Genomic DNA, 27,269 nt, shown 5'->3' on the forward strand with positions numbered 1-27,269 from the left:
ATTCATTTATCAAGTTCAGCAAAATTTGAAAAAGGAACAAAGCAAAATCTTCACGAACTTGCAAATTTTTGTTTCATCTTGCCTGGTTAGCTTTAAATTCCAAAAAAGCAGATGCAACAGAATGAAAGAACTCTAATGGTTGTTTTGCAGTGTGTTTTACAAAGCGCATGCCAATAAAAAGCATTGCCCTTCTAAGGCTTCTGCATTTTGCTCAGAGGTTTTAATTATATCTTAACACAAAGCTAATTATTAAAAAGGTGTAAAGGAACACAGCATTCCTGCCAACTAACAATGAATTTTTTCTACCTTTAAGTAGTTATTTACTTAAATCAAATACTGATGTTTATGCATACATGGTTTCCACACTTAGTCATGACACAGAAACAGACACCCACAGATCAGCTGACCAACTGACAAACTCCTACCCATCCATCCTTGCATGTCCTATGCCATTTTCTCATCTTCAATAACCACTCCAGCAGTTGATCACTTCCTTTTTTGTTAGCCACTGTACTTACTAAAGACTTCTCCCACTGCAGTTATCTTACTGTATTGAAAATGTTTATTTGCACACTTGCCTTCTCTACTAAACTCTGAGCTTTCTACAAGTCTGGATCAATGTATTCATCTCTACAAACAGTACCCACATACAGGAAGCACTCCATAGATATATTAATTAAACACAGATTCTTTACAGTGGAATAAATATTAAATATACTCTGAAAAAAATCACTCTGAAACTCAAAGGCAAGTGTGTTGTAAAAAGAATCCAATATACTATCTTTAAGGGACCTCAATATAGGCCATAGGACCTGGGCTTTGTAACTCTCAGACTGGGATCAAACAGCGGTTTCACTGTGTCCTGCCTTGAGCAAATCAAGATTCTCTCAGCTGCAGTTTTTATCCATACAATGGAAATGGTTAACTACTGTGGATTATGGTTGCTTGGAACATAGAAAGTGGTTTATTTTCCATTTACTGGGGAGACAGAGAACAACTAATGACAAACTTAAGAAAACAAACCTAAAATAGCATCAAGTAACCTACTTTCTACTTTTGGAATCGCCCAAGAGCCAAAGGTGAAGACCTGACTTTCATAAAATAAACATGTTTTATTTGTAGGTACATGGTTGTGTACTTTACAAAGTGAACAGCCAGCTCTACGCAGCGGTCCAGGTATCGACAGTGGTAAGTAGATACAGAAGCTGCCAAAGGGCTATAATGGCAGGAACTACAGTACAACTGAAGTGTCCTTATGGGTTAAGTACTTGTGCTAATCAGTGGCTGGGATATGAGGTCAGTGAGAATTTCTATAATGTAAGCAGTTGGTACTCTCAGTCATTATAATTTTAGTTGTTCTGTTTAGTGTGTTGTGGTATCTCATTATGGGTTTAATTTGCACTTTCCTGAATCATAATGATACTTAGTATCTTTCCATGGCTTATTGGATATTTAAAAAAATATTTACTTATTTTTGGGAGAGCACAAGTGGGGAAGGGCCACAGAGAGGAGGACAGAGGGTCATGAAGCCAGCTCTGCACTGATAGGCTGAAAGCAACGAGCTCGATGTGGGCTCAAACTTATAAGCCAGGAGATCATGACCTGAGCCAAAGTTGGACACTCAACCCACTGAGCCACCCAGGTGCCCCAGCTTATTGAACATTTTTATATCTTCTTTGGTGAAGTGTATTAAAGTGGGTTTTGTTTTGTTTGCCTCTTGATGTTTATATTTTTTTAAGTTTATTTTTGAGAGAGAGAGTGTGCAGGGGAGGGAAGGGGCACAGAGAGAGAGAGAGAGGGAATTTTCCAAGCAGACTCCATGTTCTTAACACAGAGCCTAACATGGACTCGATCCTGCAAACCGTGAGATCGTGACCTGAGCTGAAATCAAAAGGCAGACACATAACTGACTGAACCACCCAGGGGCCCCTGATTTTCTTTTCTTCATTTGAAATATAGTTCACATAGGAGCACCTGGGTGGCTCAGTTGATTGAATGTCTGACTTTGGCTCAGGTCATGATCTCATGGCTTGCGGGTTCGAGCCTGATGTTGGGCTCTGTGCTGACAGCTCAGAGCCTGGAGCCTGCTTTGGATTCTGTGTCTCTGGCTCTCTCTGCCCCTCCCCACTCATTCTCTCTCTCTCTCTCAAAAGTAAATAAACATTTTTAAAAAACTGAAATATAATTCACATACCATGAAATTCGACAGTTTTTAGTATATTCAGTTATGCAACTATCAACACATTCAATTTTAAAACATCTTCATCACTCCATCCAATTTAAATTCCAATTTATCTTTTTTTTCTTTAGTTGCTTGTGCTTTTGATACCATATTTAAGAAACCATTGCCAACACCAAGGTTGCAAAGATTTACCCATCTTCCACTAAGAAATTTTTTTCATTTTAGCTCTTACTTCTAATCTTTGAAACATTTGGAGTTAATCCATTCATGTTGAACAAAGCAGTGAAAGTGGATATTCTTGCCTTGCTCCTGATTTTAGGGGGAAAGAATGGCTCTTGATTTTGAGGAAGTTCACTATTCCTACCAAAAAGTAGCAGTAGGAGTGTTTTTATCACAAAGGAGTGTTGAATTTTGTCAAATGTTTTTCTATGTCTACCATGATAATATGGTTTCTGTCCTTTATTTGACTAATAAGGTATATTAATTGATTTTCACTTTTCCTTGCATTCTTGGGATAAATCCTACTTGGCCACAATATACCTTCCTTTTAATATGTTGCTGGATTCAGTTTGATAGTATTTTGTTGAGGATTTTTGTGTCTTTATTCATAAGAGATATTGGTTTATAATTTTCTTGATTTATCTTGATATTTTTGTCTGGTTTTGGTGTTGAGGTAATACTGGCCTCATAGAATTGGTTGGAAAGTGTTTCTTCCTCTTCTATATTTTGGACATTTGTGAAGACTGGCATTAATTCCTTCTTAAACGTTTGTCAGTATTCACTACGGAAGCTATATGGATCTGGGCTTTTCATTGTGGTTAGTTTATTATGTCTTCTCCTTCTTCAATTTACTTACTTGTTATAGGTCTATTCAGATGTTATATTTCCTCTAGTCAACTCTAATAGTTTGTGCCTTTCTAGGAATTTATTTCACCTAAATTGTCTAATTTTTGGCAGACAGTTGTTCACAGTTTTCCCTTATGACCCTTTTTAATTCTGTAGTTAGTAGTCCCTTCTTCTATTCCTAATTTTGCTGACTTGAGCCTTCTTCCTGTTTTACTTGGCCAATCTAACTACAGGTTTGTCAATGAATCATCTTTTGGTTTCACTCATTTGCTTTACTGTTTGCACATTCTCTATTGGATTAATTTCTGCTCTAATCTTTATTATTTCCCTTGTATCTGCTTGCTTTGGTGTGAGTTAGCTCTTCTTTTTCCAGTGCCTTAAGGTGGAAGATAAAGTTACTGGTTTGGGATCTTCTTTAAAAAAATTTTTTTTTCTTCTTTTTCAATTCAGGCAATTACAACTATGAATTTCCCACTAAGCACTACTTTAGCTGCATCTCATAAGATGTGGTATGTCATGTCTTCATTCTCTCTCATCTCAAAGTATTTTCTGATTTCTCTTTAGAGTTGTTCTTTGACACACTGGTTACATAAGAGTAAATTGTTAAATTTCACAGTTGTGAATATCCCAAATTTCTTTTTGTTATTGATTTCTAACTTCATTCCATTGCAGTCAGAGAACATACTTTGTATAATTTTAAACTTTTTAAAATTTATTGAGGTGTTTTGAAAAAAAGGTTTATTTAAGTAAAATTTACACCCAATCTGGGGCTCAAACTCACAACCCCAAGATCAAGAGTCAATGCTCTTTCAACTGAGCCAGCCAAGCACCCAGAGGTGTATTTATTTTTTTAGTGGCATACCATATGGCCTATCTTAAAAGAATGTTCCTTATCCACTTGAGAAAAATATGTACTCAGCTGTGTTTGTTCAGAGAGCTCTACAGATGTCTGTTATATCTAGGTGGTTTATCTTCTATTTCCTTGCTGCTCTTTTGCTTAGTTAATCTAAAGCATTATTGAAAGTGGAGTACTGTTGTTGAGTTGTTTATTTATCCCTTCATTTCTATCAGTTTTACTTCATGTATTTTGGGTCTACATTGTTAGATGCATGTTTGTTTGTAATTGTTATGTCTTCCTGATGATTTGGCACTTTGATCATTATGAAGTGTCCCTTTTTAATATCAAGTAACATTTTTTGTTTTTGAGTCTATTTTGTTTGATATTAGTAAGCCACTTCTGCTTTCTTGTAGTTGCTGTTTGTGTGATTTCTCCTTTTCCATCTTTATTCTTTAATCTATTTGTATCTTTGAATCTACACTGTATCTCCTGTAAACAGCATAATGTTGATTCTTTTCTCCCCTTGTCTGACAACTTCTGCCTTTTGATTACATGGACTACTCCATTTACACTTAGTGTTATTATTGATATTGTTGATGTCTGTCCGCTGTTCTACTTTTTTGTTTTCTATATATTTTTTCTCTATTCCTCTTTTACTCCTTTCTGTTTCACTAAGTGAATATTTTCTAATATAACATTTTAATTCCTTTAATGAATCTCACTTTTTATTAGTGGCTGTGCTGTGGCTTATTATATGCACATTAACATCAAAAAAGCTTCAGATATATACCAACTTAATTTCAGTGACACACACAAACATTACTCCTGTAGAGCTCATGGCCTCTTCCTTTTTATGCGATATTGTTATACACAGTACAACTACATGTTACAAGCCACCAGAATATAACAATGATTACACAATTTTATGTCTTTCAGAGAAGCTGAGAGGAGAGCAAGTCTATATTTATAATTTAGCATATTAGCCTTATTTACATTTTTGGTTCTCTTCATTTTTTTTTTCTTGTGGATTCAAGTTATGATCTGATTCCAACTCCCTACCCCCACCAGAAGCTTGTTTTTATTTATTTTTTCTTTATTTAATAACTGAGTATTCTAGCGAGGTCTGTTTTACCTGCAAGAAGTCTCTGCTGCTGCTCCTCAGAGGACACAACCTTGGGCATTTATAGAATGGTTTAGCAGGACTCTTTTTTTTTCACTTTCTTTAAGAACCTGAGCTGTTAAGCTGTCTGACTCTTTCATATTACACCCAGTTGTTGAGCTCCACTAATTGCTGGCTGATTGATCTATTATTTTCAACTTATGCCCTGGGGCATAAGTTACTCCCCAGTCTGATCCAATAAATTCAGGCTCCTTTGTAGGGTTAGTTTCTGAGGCCAGTGTTTGAGATTTGTTCTGGCCCCAAAAGTGTTCTTCATCCTTGACTATTTCCCTGGTATGCTCATTCCAACAGTTTAGTGTGCTGCTCTAATGGAGCTACGAAGACGCCTCTTAATTGCTTACCACCAAAGTCCCCATTTTCCCCCCTCATCCTTAGGTTTGAACTTCTACATACTCTGCTTCAAATAAGTTCTTTTGTTAAGAAATTCAGAGTTCCGGGTTTATGCACTACTTCTCCCTCTGGGGAAATCTCTGATGCACTGCTCTGGGGCTGGGGGTGAGGACAGTGGCCCACTTCTCTCAGAGTGACACCCCTGCTTAATTAATAAGGTGCTACATGAAGGCACTAGTCCCTGGCCTTCTCAGTTTGCCTCTACCAGCACAGAACCCTCACCCTACAAATCAAGCAGGGCAAGAGCATCAGAGCTCCATATTCTCAACTTTCCAAGCCTAGAATAAAGCTTCTGCCCTAGGAGTGGGGGCTGGGTGGAGGAAAGGAGCTCCCAAACTCTCAGCCACAATTCTTTGCCAAGAATTTACCCTCTGTAGCAAGGAGCTGGGTGAATGAGAAATGCTTGGTGTCCTGAAATCTGATGAGATACAGTATCTCTTAACTGGGAGCTGAGGGGAAGGGGACCCCAACTTCTTGGCTACCCCCACCCAAATGGAGTTTCGGTCATGCAGTGTGGGAGAGGGCAGAAGGTCATGGCTCAAGTGCCACCCACTTTTGCTGTTCTAACATTTAGATTTCCTTGAATAAATGTTTCTTCAACTGCTGTATGTATGCCCACCCACAGGCTAACCTCCAGAGATTTTAAATGATAACTTTTATTAGTTACAGTTGTTTCCCTGGAAAGCAGGTCCATGTAGCTCCTCACATGACCATTCTAGGAGCAAGCTCTCTTTGTTTACTTTTTAAAATAATTTAAAGGAATTCTTGTAGATTTTGAATACAAGTTCTTTGTTAATTACATGTATGGAAAATATTATCTCTGAGTGAGTGGTTTGCTTTTAATTTTCTCAAAAGTGTCTCTTGATGAGCAGAAAATGTTTAATTTTTATTAGTTCAGTTTTCTCCTCCTCCTCCTTCTTCCTCCTCTTCTCATACTGCTTCCGTCCGCCTCCTCCTTTTGGTTACTGTTTTGAGGAGACTTTGCCTACACTAGTTATAAAGATATTCTCCTATGATTTCTTATAAATGCTTTATATGCTTAACTTTTATGTTTAGGGTCTGTTTCAAACTAATACTTGTGTATGGAGCAAAGTAAGTGTTGAGATTCACTTTTTTCATTGTTCTAGCACCACTTACTTCTTTCCCCATTGAATTGCTTTGTCACATTTGTCAAAAATCAAAGGGCTATAGAAGTGTGGGTGTATTTCTGGAGTCCTGTTCTATTCCACTGATCTATATGTTTCATGCCATACTGCCTTGATTACTGTGACTTAATAGTCATTTTTAAATCAGATCATTTAAGCCTCCCATATTTGTTCTTCTTTAAGACTGAACGAGCTATTCTAGTTCCTTTGTTTTTGCATAGGAATTGGAGTCAGTTTGTCAGTCTCCACCAAAAACCCTGCTTGGATTGTGACTTTGACAGTTTTCCATCTACAGTTCAATTTAGGGAGAACTGGCATGTGAACAACATTGAGTGTTCCTACTCACGGACATGGTACATCTCTCTATTAATCATGTTTTCTTTAATTTCTCTCAGCAATGTAGAATTTACAGAGTAAATTTATTCCCAAGTATTTTATGTTCAAAAAATTCCACTTTCCAGTTGTTTGATCCTACTATATAGAAATACACTTTTTTTTTCATTTTATTTTGAAACAATCATAAATCTAAAGACAAGTCTTAAATGTAGTCATAAAACTTTTTTCAGGAACCCATCTAAGTGATTTGTCAAGTTGACAACCCATCACTCAAGCACACTTTCATTTGTACGCCATACCATGACATGATCATTTACAAAATCAGTATATTAACACAAATATATTGTTACCATCTAATACTCAATCCTAATGTCAAGTTTCCTTAGTTGTTCTCAAAGTATTACAGCAAAGGGTTCCAGTTTAGAATCAAATGTTCAGTTTAGTCATCCAATTTCTTCAGTTCGGAATAGTTCCTGTCTTCCCTTGACTTTCATAACCTTGACACTTGGAAGATTACAGGCTTCGTACTTTGCACACTGTCCCACAATCTGAATTTGTCTGATGTACCTGCATGATCATACTCAGGTGAGCATCACTAGAGGAAATCATGGAAGTCACACTGTTCTTGGTGCACCATCTCAGGTAGGGCCTGATTTCGATTCATCCTAGTATCAGTGATTTTCACTTTGATCTCTTGATTAAGGCAGTGTCTCCTTGGCTTCTCTACCATAAAGTTACCTATTTCACTTTTGTAATTAGTAAGTAATTTTGGAGAAGTACTTTGAAACCATGTAATTATCCCAAATCCCATCATTCAATTTATTTATTTACATCTGAAGGGACTGAGGGGTTTAGTTTATTCAATGAGTTAAAATTCGCTACCACCACTTATTTTTGATTCTGCAAGTGTGGTTCTTACTCTTATGGCCTGGCTCTTCTAGAATTTTGACAAAAGTCTGTAGAGTTTACCAAGTCCCTATACCTTGGGAGGAATTTAACTCCAAACTGTCTCCCCGAAGGTGGGAGCTGCTGAAATCTTTATTGGGCTCTTTCAACCTTTCCAGCTTTTGTCTGGGCCACTTAGATGTTCACCCCATGCACTCACTGCTGGGAAGTCAGTCCACACACAGAGATTTCTGAACCACCTCACCTGTGGTTCCCTTCTTGGCAGGGTCCTTTGCCACAAAGGAAAAGGGTCCTTTGCAGCCATTGTGTTGGCCCCAAACTCCAACTTTTGACTCCTCAGCCTTGTAAGACTGCCACTTCTAGACTACATTTTGACCTCTTATTTTATATATCCTTGGAAAGAAGTATTTTTGGTATTTAAGAACCTAAGTCTTTAGTGTCAGAAAATCCAAAAATCCTAGTGATACCATTCATCAGTTGTGTGACTTTGAGCAAGTTGCTTAATCTCTTTGAATCTAAAACCATAATTATAAAAGGAGAACAATATATTTCCCTAGGGTTTGTTCATTTCATTCAACAGGCTTTGAGCCCTTATTATATCACAATTACTTTTCTAGATACTGCACCCATATGCCAAACTAAACAGGCAATAATTTTCCATCCTAGTGAAGCCTGCATTCCAGTGGGAAGAGAGAAACATAAGTAAACAAGATACTATGAATACGTTGGAAGATGATGATTGCTATGGAAAAAATAGCACAGCTAAAGGCAGATAGGGAATGCCAGGATAGAGCTGAGGACTGCATTTTAATAAGGGTGGTCGGTGTATGCCTCACCAAGGTGACTCTTGAACAAAGAATTTAAGAAAGTGAAGACATGCGCTAAGCAGATGTTGGGGGGACCCGATTCCTGACAGAAGTAACAAATGCAAAGGCTTCAGGCGGGAGAGCCTGGTGCACCTAACAATTAGGAAGGAAGCTAACGTGGCTAGAACACAGTGAACAAGGAAAACGTAGCAGGGGAGCGAAGGTCACAGAAGTCACTGAGTTATGGGGGTGGGAGAGTTGTGCAAAGTCTTACAGACCATCACCAGGGCTGCTATGCATACCATGCACGGTACAATGTATTGTGATCCTCTGGAGCTGAGCTGGCCATTGGAAGGATCTCATCTTGCACTCTGAATGAGATGGGAAGCCTGTAGAGGATTCTGAGTAGAACAGTGAGGGAAGATAAGACTTGCGCTTTACTAGGATCAATGATTCTGGCTGCTGTGTTGAGAAGGGCAAGGGTAGAAATAAGGGGATCGCTTGCAATGAAGCAGGGTGAGAGAGGATGGTGGTTAGGAGGAAGGCGACTGCAGTGGTAGGGGTACAGATCCAGTCCCACCGGAGCACCTGGAGAGATGGAGTTGGGGAAGGCTGCTCGAAGAACAGGTTTGGAGAGGATGACCCAGAGTTCACTTCTGGGGATAAGGAATACACAGTGTCTAACAAACACTGAAAGCTCAATACAAGGTAGTTACCATGATCCTCATCATCACCCTCAATTATGCAAAGACTGTTAAAGAGGTACAAAAGAGCCCTCTGGAACGTTTTGAGGGAGAGGAAGATAGACTTCTTATGGCTGGTTTTGGAGCACGAAGAGCAGGCTCCATGAACCATCCTGAAAGTGCTTCATGTAAATTCCTTGAAATTATGTGCAATTGTTTTCAAGCATACGTAAGCATCTGTGCATTCTTCTGAGAAGAGAGGGTCTACAGCTTTTATCAGATTCTCCAGGGAGTTGGAAGCCAAAAACAGTTTAAGGAACATGGCCCCTACAACAACATTGTAAATTTGAGTGGAAAAGTTCCTATCAAGTTCTATTTACAAACAAACCAATGAGTACTGGCTGCCAGCACATGGGAAACATCTGAAAACAGTGTCCTCCAGGTCTCCAGCACCGCAAACTTTATCATCACGGCACACACACCTGGTTCCGGCCTCTCCGGGGCACTGAGCTCACTTCTCACTGACTTCTACCCTTGCTTGGCATAGCTGTCCTGGGGATTATTTGTAGTTAGGATTGGACTGGTGAGGTCCAGAGCTTTACAAAGTGAAAGGGAGCAAGGGGTTTTCATTTTCAACAAGATCTCTGACTACTGAGGATGTGCTGGGACCGCATTCTGGTGTCTTTACATTGGTGTGTTTATCAAGAGATCTAGCAAATCTAATAGGGTAAAGTTGGGGCTTGCTTGCCCGAAGTAAAAACAATTTAGCCAGGCAGTGAGACAACAATAACACAAATTTAAAAGACCGTAGGGATATTGTTAAATATGAGCTGAATTATAAAATCTTGACTCTCTTCAAGGAGAATACTGGAATCAGGAAAGCAGGCAGATTCTGGGACAGAGTTAGCAATGGCATGGATATGGTCAGTGACATCACAAAAACCCAGATCCTTACTGATATCTGGGAGGAAGATTCTTCTCAGCTTTATAAAGCAAGGAACCCCACCCTTCATCCTTTCCAACTGAGCATAAATTATATTTCCTCCCATAAAAGACTTACTAAAAGCTCAGACTGAAAAAAGTCGCTGAGTGGAAACTAGAATTACCTCAGGTCTACTCTGCTTGGTCAGCTTTTGGCCCATGCCAACATGTCTACCCTGAGTAGTAAGTTTCCTGTACAAATTATGGATTCATTAGATTTCTAGAAATTAGATTTCTCAGGTTTCTGCCAATTTCTTTCACAACAAATTGCAAGCATGAAGTTTGGCGTTTTTTGGTGGTTTGTTTGTTTGAAGCCAATGCTGACTGTTTTTATTCTGTTTATGATAGGGAAACTGTCGGAAACAGCATGAGAATGCTCCATTTTTACTGATATTCCTGAATCTTCTTGCCTCTCTGGACATAAAGTGGACCAAGTGGTACTGACTCAGTGAAGGCTCTTGGCTACTGCTGTTTGTATGGAAGCCACATCTCTATAGCCTGTTAAGTCAGGGAAGCAGGAAAGGGCTGCTGACAGGTAGGAATTCAGGAACATAAAACAGGGTTTTCACTGCTCTCCTTTAAAATTTATTATCTCAACACAGCTCGCTGCTTTTGAGACCAGACAAAGAAGTAATAACAGCTACAGACATGGGGCACCTTCTGTGTGCCTGTTCCACTTAGATATGACAGTGAATCTGACCCTTATCAACAGTGCTCTTAGGTACTATTCTAATAGTATGATCCCCAGAGAAAATAGGTACTCCCTAGAGAATAGTGAGGCTAAACAAATATACAAAGTTGTATATCCTGTGAGTGGGAGGATAGGGATTACGAATATGGGCAGTCTAACTCCAAAGAGTGATTTTTTTATGCCGTACTAGAAATGTGCTTCATTTCCTCCAAATATGGTTTTACTGTTGCTTACTAACAGCAGCCTCATCGTGCAGCTGGTCTGGTTAATTACTGTCCAAAAAACTGCCTTAAGATCAACTGTTCTAAAAAAAAAAAAAAAGAAAATCAACTGTTTTGTCCTTCAAACATGTAAATGGCTTAGAGCCAATAATTCTATATATTTGGTCATAAAATTGTGCTATCTTACATGTTTTTCACAATTAAGTTTGACAAGTTTGGAGGGCTCATCTGAATGTCACAGTGCTCAAAAGTAGACATTCTTGGCGGGAGGGGGGGGTTGCTACACAGAGGGTTTTTTTTTAATGGCCACAGTAAACAATGAGTTTCAATCTCTTCTAAGAATGTACCAAGCTAAAATTATCACTGACCCATTTATAGCACATAATTTAAAAGAGTCAATTTATATCTTGCAGGAATGGACTGGGCTGTTTTCTCAAAAAAAAAAAAAAAAAATTACTTGGCCTTGACTTCAGGAATACCTCCATCCTTGTGGAAGACTCCTTAATTTTTCCTAAGAGGTGATAACCTTAGCCCACCTGCCTGTTCAAGACGATGAATTGAATTTGGCAACACAGAAGAGCTACAGTCTAGGAGTCCAGGTTCTTTGTTGTTGTTATTGTTGTTGAAGTAGGCTCCATACCCAACATGGGGCTAGAATTAACGACCCTGAGATCAAGAGTCCGACGTTCTACCAGTAGAGCCAGCCAGGCACCACTACAGTCTAGGTCCTTGTCAGAGATTAGAACCTCAAATTGCCGGCAGTCCAAATCTCATCAAATATTTGGTTGTGAGAAATAATACATACAAAGGACGATACATGTAATTGTATCTATACCTCTTTCTGGATATGCCATAATGGCTCTGGCCAAAGTCAGAACAGAAGAGAAGTATAAACTTGAATAACACCATTTTGGACAAATTATACTCTAATCTTGTTCCTCAGGCTTACATTATATGGAATATTGACACGAAATGTGGCATCTATCTTTAGTCAAGAAAGGCTGGTGAAAACTGTCATTACATCTGGGCCCTATTCGAAAAGTTTTTCCTAGGTCATCCTGCCTTGCCTGTGGGCTTTATCTATTTATTTTTAAACTTATCTTGATATAATTTCAAACTTACAAAAAATATTTGCCAGAACAGTACAAGGAATCCCTACATAACCATGATGAAAATTCACCAACTGTTTACATTTTGCTTCATTTGCTTTAGTATTCTTTCGTGTTTTTATATATGTGCATACTCTTCCTGAGAATAAGTTGGAGACATCACCCTCCTACCCCTAAATCCTTCAGGGTGCACCTCCTAAGGAAAAAAAAACGCACCCTTTTCTATAACCACAGTACAATTATCAAGATCACAAACTTTATGATAAAAACACTATTATCTAATTTGCCCTTTATTCAAGTCTTGTCATCCGTCCCACTAATACGCTCTCTAGCTACTTTTGTTTCTAGCCTAGGACCTAGTTTATGATCACACAATGCATTGGAGATCCTAGGTCTTTAGTCTGGACCCTCAGTCTTTCTTTCTTTCTTGATCTTGACATCTATGAAGAGGATAGTTCAGTTATCTCATAGACAAACCCTCAATTTCATTTTTTTCCCCCAGATGTTTTCTCATGATCAGATGCAGGTTATGCATTCTTGGAAGGAATAGCAATGACATGATGTGACCGTCTTAGAAAATATCAGGAAGCACGTGATGCTAGTTCTCCCAATATTGGTGTTAATTTTGATCACATGATTAGTGTGGTGTTTGCCAGGTTTCTCCATAGTAGAGTTACTCTGTTTCCTTTTGTAATTAACTGGTAATTTATGGGGAGATGAATTGAGACTATGTAGAAATATCCTATTCCTCATCAAACCACTGTCTACCCACTTTGGATCCAATGATGATTTTCTAATTCCATTGCTCTTTCTCTTTGTTGGTTGGACGTACATTTTGTCTGGCTGGGCAAGTATAGATTAGTAGGACAGATTCATAGAGTTAGACTGCAGAGCTATAACATACTTACATATTAAATTTTTATTGCTGACAATATTTTATAAGCGCCTTCCTCAGAAAGGCTTATAGCCACTCATACTCCCCACCAACAGTGAATGAATGCCTTAAAAAACAAAGTTCTCACCAACTCTTGATATTATTATTATGTTTAAATTTTTACCAAATATGATAGGCATTTCCAAAAATTTCCAAGAAATTGTTAACGTGCAAAAGAAAGAAGAGAGGAAGAAAATCTGAGAGAGTGCAGCAGCTGGAACCTATTTTATAGTCCATACAATGCAAGACCTTAAATGATGCTTGTATAGACTGCTGGTTCCTTGAGTAAACCAAAAGAAACTTCTTATATGCAAATGATTACATTTTAAGGGGTTAATATAAAAAATATATAAAGAACTTACACAACTCAACACCAAAAAATCAATCTGATTAAAAAATAGACAAAAACCCCAAATAAACATTTTCCCAAAGACATCCAGATGGCCAACAGACACATGAAAAGATGCTCGACATCACTCCTCATCAGGGAAATACAAATCAAAACCACAGGTGAGGTATTATCTCATACCTGTGAGAATGGCTAGAATCAGAAAGACAAGAAATAACAAGTGTTGGTGAGGATGTAGAGGAAAAAAAAAACCCTCATGCACTGTTGGTGGGAATGTGAACTGGTGCAACCACTGTGGGAAACAGTATGGAGCTTCCTCAAAAAATTAAAAACAGAAGGCGCCTGGGTGGCTCAGTCTGTTAAGCATCTGACTCTTGATTTCTGCTCAGGTCATGATCATGAGATCAAGCCCCATATCAGGTTCTGCTCTGACAGGGCAGAACCTGCTTGGGATTCTCTCTCTCCTTCCCCTGCTCGCACATACTCTCTCTCTCTCTCTAAATATAAATACACATTAAAAAAAATTAGCAACAGGGGCACCTGGGTGGCTCAGACGGTTAAGCGTCTGACTTTGGCTCAGGTCATGATATTGCGGTTCACAAGTGTGAGCCCTGCATTGGGCTCCATGCTGACAGCTCAGAGCCTGGAGCTTCAGATTCTGTGTCTCCCTCCTCTCTGTCCCTCCCCCCTTGTAGACTGCCTCTCTCTCTCTCTCTCTCTCTCTCTCTCTCTCTCTCTCTCTCAAAAATAAATAAAACATTAATTTTTTTTTTTAATTAAAAACAGAAATACCATGTGATCCAGTAATTCCACTACTGGGTATTTACTCAAAGAAAATGAAAACACTAATTTGAAAAGATATATGTACCCCTATGTTTACTGCAGCATTATTTACAATAGCCAAGATATGGAAGCAAGCAACTTAAATGTTTACTGACAAATGGATAAGGAAGATATGGGGTGTGTGTACACACACACACACACACACACACACACACACACACACACACACACTGGAATATTACAGAGCCATTAAAAAGAATGAGATTTTGCCATCTGCAACAAGAATGGACCCAGGGGGTATTTTGGTAAATGAAGTAGGTCGGAATGAGAAAGACAAACACCATAAGACTTCACTCATATGTGGAATCTAGGAAACAAAAAAATGAGTAAGCAAACAAAAGCATAATCAGACTTATAAATACAGAGCACAAACTAATGGTTGACAGTGGGAAGGGGGTGGGGAGATGGGCAAAATGGGTCAACAAGCTTCCAGTTATGGAATGAGTAAGTCACAGGAATAAAAAGCACAGCACAGGGAAGACAGTCCATGGTATTTTAATAGTGTTGTAAGGGGACGGATGGTAACCACACTTGTGGTGAGGTAGCATAACGTATAGAGAAGATGAAACACTATGTCGTACACCTGAAACCAGTGTAATATTGTGTGTCAACTACATGCAAATTTTAAAAAAATATTTTAAAAGGCAGAAGTTTGTAAAAAAAAATCACAATAAAGCCAACTTAAGATAATAATAATTATACCTCTGGGCGCTCTGGGTGGCTGAGTTGGTTAAGCGTCTGACTCTTGGTTTCTGCTCAGGTCCTGATCTCATGGTTTTGTGAGTTTGAGCCCCGCATCGAGCTCCGCACAGACAGTTTGGAGTCTGCTTGGGATTCTCTCTCTCCTTCTCTCTCTCTGCCCCTCCCCATTTGTGCTGTCTCTGTCTCTCTCAAAATAAATAAATAAAAACTTAAAAAAAATTATATCTCAATTCTTTTGTATTTGCTAAATGGGTCTTTTTATGTTTAATGGCTCATATTCTCTATCTATAAAATGTGAATATAAATAATTCCAACTCCCACATAAGATTGTCATGAGGATTCAATGAGCTACCAAGAGTTAAACTTGGGCCAGATATAATAAGCATGCATTGCACAGTGTTTATTGACTACTGTTATTGTTTATAGAGATCAATTACAATTTCTAGGATTGAAAAATAATGCCCAGTTTACTTGTAATGATTTAGAAAAAAAATTCAAATTCATGGTGTCCTGACATCTACTTTCTCAACGTAAGCATAATTTCAAGGCTTATAAATGTTTAACATATATTACCATCAAGTACTACTAGGGTATAATTAGTTTTAGTCAGTATTAAGCTAAAGAGAAATGTTCTTATAGAATTGGTATTTTAGTGCAATCAAGTTTTAAAGTTGTAGAGATATCTGATTTGTATTCAAGTACAATTAACTTGCTTTTAAAGAGTTTTATGTGATAGTAGTGGGGAGTGTCGGGTAAGCACTCTGATGCTGTATCTCTAAGAAGCATAAAAATAACTCAGAAATCACACAAATAATGTAAAAATTCAAAAGTGCAGCATCTCTGCCATTTTCAAACACAATACCATCCTCCCTAAATCCTGTAGGTCCTCATCTTCTCTTTCTTCTTCCTTTGATGGCAAACTTCTTTAGAGGGTCTATGTGGATATCTGACTCTCCTTACCCTCTGTTCACTTCCTATTGTTGGTAATCAAATTACTACAAGAGTTGGTGGCTTAAAACAAAACAAATTTATTACTTTATGTTGTAGATCGTAAGTCTGACATGCATGTCATTGGGCTAAAATCAAGGTGTCAGCAGGGTTGCATTTATTCTGGAAGTTCTGGGGAAAAGTCTTGTTTCCTGGTCTTCTCCAGCTTCAAGAGGCTACCCACACTGGGGCTCATGGCCCCTTCCATCTTCAAAGCCAGCAATGGCAGTCAAGTCAACTGCTCACACCCCGTTACTCTAACCTCTTCTGTAGTCACATCTCCAGTGCACTCTCCTCTTTTGCTTTCCTCTTTCACTTTTAACCACCCTCCCCTGTGATCACACTGAGCCTGTCCAGGTAATCTGGGAAAAGCCCCCTATTTTAAGGTAGCTGACTAACAATTTTAATTCCATCTGCAACCTTAATTCTCATCTGTCGTATAACCTGACATATTCATGGGTTCCAAGGATTAGGCTGTGAGCATTCCTGGGTGGCCATCACTCAGCCCACCACAGCCTCTATTTACTGCTTAACACACTACAGAACAACGTCCACCTTCATAATAGCACCGTAGACCAGGGTTAAAAACAATCTTATGTTACCAGACAATGGATGCTTTTCAGCCCTCACATTACTTGACTTTTCAGCTGTACGTTGCAAACCAAGAGAAAGATTTCAAGGAGAGTAAAGTAAGACTGGGGAACCACGCCTGTGGGTCCAGCCCAAACTGACTTGCCCCAAAATGGCTGTGTTAAAGCCACTTAACTTGGGGTAGTCTGTTTCGCAAAACAGCTAATGGAGAAGACATTGGTAAGTTGTAAATCATGCTTAAAACCAAGGGACTTGCTTAAGGTGACACAAGTCCATCCGACTCCAAGATCTAAAAGCCCTGCATGATCTGACCTCACAACCACACCGCACAGGACTGTTTCCACTGGGTTCACATTGACATTTTGGTAGCCCTCTACTGCTCCTATTTTCAGGCTACCACACATGCTGGGTGGAGCCCTGTGCCTGGAACATTCTTCCATATCCCCTCCTGTTGCTCACCTAACTTCTATTCTTCCTCTTAAATTACACTTTAAATGTCACTTCTCTGGGAAGGTCTTGCCTGACAACACAGACTAGACTTAGGTGTTTTCACGACTGACTTTCATTAGTGCCCTCTGCATCTCCTTCCGACTACTTGCTCCAACTAAGTACTCAGTTATGTGCTAATTTATTTAATGTCTGTCCCCCTTTTCGATTACAAGGCTCTGAGGGTAGAGAATCTTGTCTAGGTTGTTTGCTACCATTTCCAAGCACTTGGCACGGGGTAAGCAGGCAAATATTTGTAGCATGCATGAAGAGTTTTAGAATTGACAAAATCTTGATATAGTTCACCTCTTGTACCAAAGGGGTCAGTATCCCAAAGAGTCCTCCAGGAAACCTACATAATGAACTTGAATCTGAAGCCACATATCATCTCTCCTATGAACCATCATTTATTCGTCTACTTTTGAGACCTGCAAGAGTCCCTATGCTTCTAAACTGGCTCAGTATCAGGCCCATGGACTGAGGAAGAAGTCTTCACCCAAAAGTCTGGGTGAAGTTTATGTCTAGAGAAGTAACAAGTTACAGTGTGTAAGACTTCTCTACCAGTGGGCAGCAATTCTAGTACTGTGACACATTAATATGTCCTTGTAGAAAATAATTAAAAATAATTATAAAGTGCCAGACCCTTCACAGTTCCCATTAAAAGAATCTTTTTCTCTATTATGCTAGAATGATGTTCCTCTAATTTAGGTCAAAATTTTTTTTTCATACAAGGGATGCAATTTATGTCTTATTTCAATGACACTTAACTGACACAGATATTTAACAACAGCAAGTAGATTCCGTTTTGTTGTTGTAGGGTTATCGCATCCTCAATAATATTTCCTTCTTGGATTTAGGACAGCACACTCTGTGGTGTGGGTCTGTCTGTGTGTGTGTTTGGGAAAGGGGGAGGAGATTGGAAGAGAAAGAAGTAGCCTTTAAGCTAGTACATTTGTTTTTTAAAAACAATGAACTCATCTTCAGAACTCGACCTGAAGATCCCCACAAAATTTCCAGGATTCCAGCAACTCCCTGTGACAAATTATTCATATTTTTGAGACAATATTTTATGGGGCTCTCATTAACAATACTGTACTGTATATTTGCAAGTTGCTAAGAGAGTAGGTCTTGAAAGTTCTCATCAGAAGAAAAAATATTTGTAACTCCCTGAGGTGATGGGTGTGAACTAACTTAGTGTGGTAATCATTTCACAACATATAAACATATCAAATCATTATGTTGTACACCTTTAATATAATGTTATATGTCAATTACATCTCAGTAAGACTGGGGAAATATGTTATGGGATTAACATTAAAGTAAACAGCATCCGCTTCCAATCACAATTATTACTTTCTGTGTATTATTTAATTTTTCCATTTCAAAACAAAAAAATAGGCACTCGAAGTCACTTCTAAGTATTTGCAACAACTTTTTCTGTTCATGCTTTGAGTATACTGTTGAGAAGTCATGCAACAAGAGCATTAATAACATGGAACACGTTCACTTTGTTGAGAAGGAACATACATTGCTAGCTGGTAGAGGATAGTTTCAGCTGCTCAGACCCATGCACATCTGATGTGACTTACTGCTGAACGCAGAAACTCTCTGCTGTTCTTAGTTTATGTGCTTCTATTAATAGGTGGAGACACTGAAATCCACTCGAGATACTAAGTTTGGTGAGCCTTCAAATGTTACAAAAGACTACAGAAACGACCTACACGGCACTATTTTCCCCTGAGGGTGTACAAGGATAACCATGGGAAGAGTTGGGTCAACTTTTGAAGGCTCTGTTTTGTTTACGTCGTCTCATGGAAATCAGCTGGCAGGAGGGGAAGCAGAGCTAACAGACAAAACCAAGGGTGAAATCCTACATCTCCTGTTTTCAAAGGGAGATCTTCTGGTTCTACTTTCACTCTCCACAGATCTACTTATGTCTGGCAATACTCTGACCTCTAGTCATTTAACCTTTTTAATCTCAAATCCCTTTATTTAGCATTTCTCTCTCATGTTTCCTCTTACGGTGGCACCCCCCAAAGAGCTATCTGCTTTAAGTCCCATATTCTGCCCTCACCACTACTCCCACTGTGCACTATTACTTGGCCTTCTTTTATTTTCTTCCCCTACAAATTTTTCTCCTGCTTCGGATTGGCCTCAAATACATGAACTCCTACACATTCTGGTTCTCATTTCCACCTACTCTTCCTCCTCCAGACCACCCAAATCTCTTTTGATCGCACCTCTTCTTGTCTTGTATCTCAAGTACAGTCTTAATACGATATACCACACATACCTGAAAATAATTTCTTTTTAATGTCATGCCAAAGTCATCTTCCTTTTTTTTTTTCTTTTGGTTTTAGCTCAACTTTCTAATAGCACTTCTTCATGAATGCATTCCAGCTTATCAAAATCATTATAAAGTTCTGACTAAGACCTCTCTATCAGTGTTGGAAATTAGTCATATTTACTTCAAAGCAAAGAAAAGGAAGTTCCTTCCATTACTGCCTGTTTTGCCAAGTACCACAGACTGCAATGTATCATGATCCACTCCAACTGCTACCATCTCGGCAATGTCCTTGCCCTGCAAAGTGTGAGATGATATTAAGACTCAAAAGTGAAACTTTAATGCTTTCAATAACTTCAATTCATATTGAAAGGATGACTCATGATACTGTCTACAAGGCCAGGGTGGCATTCATTATTAACAAAGCTCCTTGGCATCACCTTTATAAAACCCTTTGTGATTTGCTTCTTCACTCTCTTCTTTAGTGTCTTAATTCTACTGATAAATCTGATAGTTTATACAGTCATAAATCAGCTGGTATTTTGACAAAATTACCATTAACAGATCAGAGAATACCAAAAGAAAAATTGTTTTTATAGATTATTTTCCACAGAGAATTCTCTCCCACTGTTAGTTAAAATGAATACAATTTTAAGAGACAGAGAGAGAGAGAGAGAGAGAGAGAGAGAGAGAACAAGAATAGATTAAAATATTTTTATATTTCTTGTTATAACCATACAGAGAGAGGTACAAAGAAAGTTATAAAAGGAAGTACGTATGGTTTGCATGTTATAAGACTTGGAAAGGCTAAATAATTATATAACGGAGAAAACCCATTAAATCCACATGATACCATTAGATGTAAATTACAACAGGGCCTAAGAAGATATTCATGATGTAGAATTAAAAAAAAAAAAAACCCACAGAAATGCGACTTCCAACAGATGGAGTATACAGGAGTAGTCAACAAATTACAGCCCAGGAGACAAGTCTAGTCACTGCTACTGAGCCCTAAGGTAGAAGACAGTAAAATAACAGAAATGAATGGAAGACAATTACAACTAAACCAGGTGTATTGTAGGAAACAATCGTACCTACGCAGTTCTGACAGAAACACTATACTCCATATCTGGCAAGTGTCAAGAGTAAGCATCTGTCAAGATAGTACTAACGTTACAATAATCTTATCGTTTGGAGAAGCCTGTGCCAATCAGGCAAATTTTATCCCAAGGGAAGGAGACTGGTCAAGAAATGCCCAGTGAGCCATGAATCCGAGGAGATTGAATGGGACAACAACCTAGTTGTGGGTATCCACGTCTGCTCCCAACACATCCTAAAGAACAGCAAGAATGGTAATAAATCTCATAACCTGTTCCTTCAGCAAAACTTAGAGACAAACCAGTCAGTGTGCCATGAGCAGGCTGAGAAAGAATAGGACGGGACACAAGTACCATGGAGGGGGTAAGAAAATGCAGTCAGACAGCAGGTATAAAATTAATGTACAAAGACTGTCAGCTCTCAGCTAGAAGATACAGTAGAAGAGAAGACCCCATTTACAATGGTGACACGTGGCAGATTATCTAAGATTAACTTAAGAAATGTGGGTGGGAGGAAAATGAGAAACGCTCCTGTAGGTCTCAGAATTCAACACATGAGAAAAGACATACCGTGTTCTTAAGCAGGAATAACCCGTATCATAAAAATGTCAATTCTCCCTAAATTTGTTTTAATTTAAAACGATCTCAATAAAACACCCTAACAAGCCCAACACCCATACAGAACTCAACAATTTGATTCTAAAGTTCATGTTGAAAAATAAACAAACGCAATGGCCCCCCAAAAGGTTCTGAGGACCAGCCTTGCCAGGTATTAAAGCACACTGTAGAACTCGGATAAACTAAAATAGCATGATTATGGCTGGTGATTCAACAAACCAAACAGAGCAGAGAATCAAGAAACAGACCCTGATGTATATAAGAATTTAAAATATGGGAAAGGCAGAGCCTCGGGTCAGTGGAAATTTGGACTTTTTTTACTAAATGGTACTGAGAAAACCAGTAGTCATACGAAAAAGATTAGGTTGGATACTTATTTTATGTTATACCCAAAGAAAAATGCTCCATGTATCAAAGTACTCAATCCAAAAAATAAAACTATATAAGCACTGGAAAAAAACATCACTGAGTTCTTTTATAACCCTCAAATTTGAGGAGATCTTTTATGAGGATTTTTATGACTGAAAATCTGCAAGCCATAAAAATAGTTTTAAAATAAATTCCACTACACATAAATTTAAATTGTTTACCTGGTAAAAACATCGTAAAGTCAAGAGGCAAATGGAAAGCAGGGGAAATTTTACAATGCATATTGCAAATGGTTCCTCTCTCTAAGAGCTCCTCGAAAATTAAGAAAAAAATGAGCAAAGGGTACAAATGATTTTCAGAAAAAAAACCCAGATGACCTTTAAAACATAAGCAAAGATGTTCACTGTCACTAACAAGACCGTACATTAGCTCTATACTGAGATGCAACTCCTCGCCTGTGAGACCAGGAAACACCCACGAGTTCAATCGTGCTCCACAGACAAACAGGCACTCGAGGACAATGCTGGTGGGAGTATAAAATGATGCAACTGCTATGGAAGGGTATATGCAAAATACAGACCTAGAAAGCCTATGGTTTTTTCCTACGCAAGTGGGAAATTACATGTGCAAAGTTGTATCTGAAGCCTCAAAATAAGATTAGAACCAGCCCAAAGATCCAGTCATACAGAACTGGTTATGTATACCATAGAACAGAATGGCATTGCTACAAAGGAAATTTAAAAGAATGAGATCTTTTTTTTTTTTTTTTTATGATTTTAGTTTTAAGTAATCTCCACACCCAATGTGGGGCTCGAACCTACAACCCCAAGATCAAGAGTCACATGCTCTACCAACTGAGCCAGCCAGGCATCCCAAGAATGAGAAGATCTTTATGAACTTATGCAGGGTGAGCTCTAGGACACACTTGTAAGTGAAAAAGAGAATAATCAGAACAGTACACGGGACAAGCTACCTCTGGTTATGACTGTTGGTAGTTGATATCAGGCACCCTGAAATACAGGCCTACTGGAGTTTGCTTTTTAACGTCTCGCTTTGAATGCAGACAGTTAAAGGAAATGATTCTTGCCTTTCCGTTAGAAACCGTGTCTCAGGGTAACCAAAGAATTACAGTGGATGACAGAAAGCCACACTTGACGAAAGAATGCCAGCCAATAAACATAGAAGAAATGATAGACGTAGAAAATCACCACTTTGCAACTCATAATTCGTTGATTTTAGCAAGTAATTATCAAGTATTAATTGTTAAAACCATAAAGTGCCAAAACATCATGCAAATTATTTTCACTAATAATGAAAAAACATAATTCTGTTATAAAGGGATCAGACTGTCATCTCTCTTAGTCTTCACATTACTAACAACCAGATGATGGGTTTCTCCTGATGCGATACAATATGAAACATGCAACACCACCTACGATTTATTCCAGCTAAAATAGTGAACGTCAATCTATCAAGACCAGATCTAACTTCCCAACTACTAGAATTCAGTAGAATGAGGGATAAGCTAAAAGATACTACAAGATAATTTCTCAGACCAGTAGCCATGGATACAAAAAAGGGTAGGTTCCAGATTAAGAGACTTCAAGGACATAACAACCAAGTACATGTTCCTGGACTGGATCCTGGTTTGGACGAATCAGCTGAAAAAGATATTATGTGACAATCAGTGAAATGTGAATATGGCCTTGTGTGGTAGATGGCCACCAATTATTTGTAGTCCCCTCATCAGGAAGTGAGGTCTTTGGCGAGCATGTGAACAGGGACCCTCCTGCACTGTGGGTAGGAATGCGCCCTGGTGCAGCCACTGTGGAAGACAGTATGGAGGTTCCTCAAAAACTAAAAATGGAACTACCATATGATCCAGCAACTGCATTCTGGGTATTTTTCTGAAGAAAATGAAAACACTAACTTCAAAAGATATACGCTCTCCTCCCGTGTTCACTGCATCATTATACTTACAATAGCCAAGATATAGAAATAACCTAAGCGTCCATCAATGAATGAATAAAGAAAATGTGGTATATATACACAGTGGAGTATTATTCAGCCATAAAAAAGAATGAAATCATGGCATTTGTGACAACATGAATGGACCTTGAGGGCATTATGCTAAGTGAGATAAATCAGAGACAGAAAGACAAATATCATATGATCTTACTTATATGCCGAACCTTAAAAAAGAAACAAAAGACAAACAGAAACCAAGCTTATAAACAGAACACTTAGGTGGTTGCCAGAGGCAGGGATGAGGATTAGTAGGTGACATGAGTGATGAGAGTCAAAAGGTACAAACTTTTTGGGGCGCCTGGGTGGCTCAGTTGGTTAAGCGACCAACTCTTGATTTTGGCTCAGGTCATGATCTCACACTTCGTGAGTTCAAGCCCTGCGTCAGGCTCTGTGCTGATGGTGTGGAGCCTGCTTGGGAATTTCTTCCCCTCTCTCTCTGCCCCTTCAGAGCTCTCTCTCTCTCTCTCTCACCCTCTTTAAAAATAAATAAATATACATTTTTAAAAAAAGGTACAAACTTTCAGTTACAAAACAGGTCATGGAGATGTCACGTACAGCAGGGCAACTAGAGTTAGTAATATTGTGTTGCATATTTGAAAGTTGCTGAGAGAGTACATCTTCAAAGTTCTCATCATAACAAAATTCTGTAACTACGTGTACTGAGGGACATTAACCAGATATACTGTGGTGATCATTTTGCAATATATACAAATACCAAATCATTATGCTGTATACCTAAGACTAATATAATGCTGTATGTCTATTAGATCTTAATTTAAAAAAAAAAAAAAACTAAACTAAAAAAAAGGTGGAAGGGAGTTTATTTCCCTACCCATCAAATCCAGGCTGGTCTCAGGTCAGAGGTGAGGCTGCATGAGTTCCAGAGCCTGGCCTTGGGAGGCCTTGCAGCCTCTACCTTTGCCCTCTCGGCGGCTGCCCTGAGGCTGCTGTGCTAGGAAGAAACTGATCTACTACCCTGGAGGACGACAGGCCACGCAGAGAAGAGAGGTGCCCGAGACAACTGCCAGCACTCACTTTCGGACACGAGAGTGTAACCATCTTGGCAATTTAAGGCCAGCCAACCCTGCAGCTAGCTGAGCACCATCCCACAAGCAGGTCTGGGCTCCGCCGGCAGAGCTCCGCCCGGCCAACCCACAAAATGATGAGAAAACAAATCCTTGCTGAAGCAACTACTTTGTAGAGTGGTTTGTTATATGCACAATACATCACTGGTACCAGTGGGTATTAAATGAAGTGAAAGTTTATTAACCAGGGAAAGCAGGCATCATCAGCTGAAGAAAGGATGTTGGGTGCAAACCGTAGGTAGCACGGGACCACCTCATCTGACAAAACGTGCCTGCATGCGGACACACAGACAAAAAGATCTAGGATACACATACTAAGTAATAACCGAGCAATATAGAATGAGGTAAACTCCCAGTAGTGAAAAGGTTTTCTTATTTTTGCTTTCTGACATCTTTTATTTCTTATTTTTGCTTTTCCGTATTTTCCATATGCATATATGTGCTTTTATAGTAATAAATAGTTTTTAAAATGTATTATTTTTTTTAAAAAGGTCTATAATATTTACTTCAGACAAAAAGGTCAGCTGGGCAGGCATCTGGGTGGCTCAGCTGGTTAAGCATCCGGCTTCGGCCCAGGTCATGATCTCACGGTGCACAAGCCCACGCCGGGCTCCCTGCTGTCAGTGCTGAGCCCACTTTGGATCCTCCATTCCACGCCCCCATCACTGCCCCTTCCCCACTCATGTGCTTTCTCTCTCTCTCTCAAAAATAATAAATTTTAAAAAATTAAAAAAAAAAAAAAAGGCAGCTAGGTCCCTGAAGAGCTCAACGTGAAAATTCTTGCTATCTCTAATCTATAAACTTAACAGATAGTTATGGGCTGAACTGTGTCCTCCCTGCCTGCCCTAAATTAATATATTGAAGCCCTAACCCCCACTACCTCAGAACGTGACTGTATTTGGGGACAGGGTCTTCAAAGGTAATTAAATTACTAAAATGAGGCATTCGGGGTGGGCCCTAATCCAATCAGACTCGTATCCTTAGAAGAGGACTATTGAACACATAAAGCACCATCGGGTGTGATGCACAGAGAAGGGACTGTTGGAAGAGGCAGCAAGAGGACGGCCATCTGCCAGCCATGGAGAGAGGCCTGAAACAGACTTTCCTTATGGCCCTCAGAGGAAACCAACCCTACAGGCACCTTGATCTGGGACTTCCAGACGCCACAACAGTGAGGAAAACAGACGTCTGTTGTTTCGGCCCCCTGTCTGTGGTATTTTGTTACAGCAGCTCAAAGGGACTAAGATGAGGACTAAGTGTATAGCACAACATTTGGAAAACTGGCCTAGTGTGCATTCTAAGCATTGCAAACTGAACCATAAAAACAGTTGATAATAAAGCCTTGCTCAAAGATTCTGCAAAGGTTCGATTTTAAAGCCAAAAACACAACTATTAACATGCACAATGAGAAATTATGTTAAATACATCAACAGAGAGAGGAAGTAGAGGGCATGCGTTCCAAAGGTACTGCCTCACTCATGATGGAGCCGGCGTGCTATTCTAGTCCACATTCTACTCCTGAGATGGCTCGAGAAACAGGTTTTCTTGTTTTCTTCTGTATTTATTTATGGGCCACTAACAAAGAGCAAAATTAATGGAGAACCAACAGCTAAAAAGCAATACTATTAAAAACTATTGTTTTGTTTTGCTTTGTTTTTAAATGTTTATTTTTGAGAAAGACAGAGTGCAAGGGAGAGAATCCGAAGCAGGCTCCAGGCTCCGAGCTGTCGGCACAGAGCCCAACATGGGGCTCGAACCCACGAACTGCGAGATCATGACCTGAGCCGAGGTCAGACGCTTAACCAACAGAGCCACCCCGGGCACCCCAAGACTATTGTTTTTTAATCAAATACAAAATCGTCCATTCATCTACTTCTAAATTAAAAACATGATTTACCAAACTACACGATTTACGATAAACAGTAAAAGAAAAGACTGAGTCCAGTTATGGTGCGAGAACAGGAAGAAGAGGAGCGGAAGAGAAAAGCTGCTCTGCGGTGGTGCAGAGTCTGGGAGTGTGGCTGCTTGCCACGTCAGGCTCACACTACTCGCATGATCTTAGGCGCATGATTTCACTTTGATGAGCCGGCTCTTTATAAGGGGAGAAGCTTAAACAAGATAATTACTTCTCAAGCAGTGTTCATGGACTTCCTAAAGCTTCCCTGGAGATTCTTGTAGGGTGGGTACAGAAATAAACTGGCAGGACTTTGTGCCCTTGGGCTTAGATTCAAGCAGGGGTACTCATTTCTATTTGTTTTCCATTTGAATGTTTGCGCCGTCACTTGAGGGAAGAGTTCTCCTGCCATAAGTGTTCAAAATCATTGTACGAAAGCGCTCTGTGCCATATACCTGGGATACTCCGGGAATATGTATTTAAGAATCAGTAAGTAACAAAGCTGAGCAGGTAGACCCAGGAGGCAGAAAGAAGAGCCAAATGATAACTGACTTGCAGGAACACCGGGTAGATGATGATGGTAACAGGGGACCCTGACAGGGCAAGGGAGAGTGTGACCTCTACGTATAAAAGATTTAGGACTGTTAGTTGACGGTAAGCATTCCAAACTGAGCCTGAAGTGTAACTT

The 27,269-nt window shown here is 39.2% G+C and overlaps 1 protein-coding gene and 1 long non-coding RNA gene across 2 annotated transcripts in view; one reads left to right on the plus strand and one right to left on the minus strand.

The window, feature by feature from the left end:
- Positions 1-27,269, minus strand: part of RPS6KA5 (ribosomal protein S6 kinase A5) — a 177,556-nt gene that overhangs the window by 77,546 nt on the left and 72,741 nt on the right.
- On the plus strand, positions 1,016-12,612 carry LOC102902385. The gene is made up of 3 exons (XR_002158915.3): positions 1,016-1,188; positions 10,642-10,828; positions 11,619-12,612. It is a non-coding gene; the product is annotated as an uncharacterized LOC102902385 (long non-coding RNA).

Source organism: Felis catus, chromosome B3 (assembly GCF_018350175.1).
Source record: "Felis catus isolate Fca126 chromosome B3, F.catus_Fca126_mat1.0, whole genome shotgun sequence".
Lineage (NCBI taxonomy): Eukaryota > Metazoa > Chordata > Mammalia > Carnivora > Felidae > Felis > Felis catus.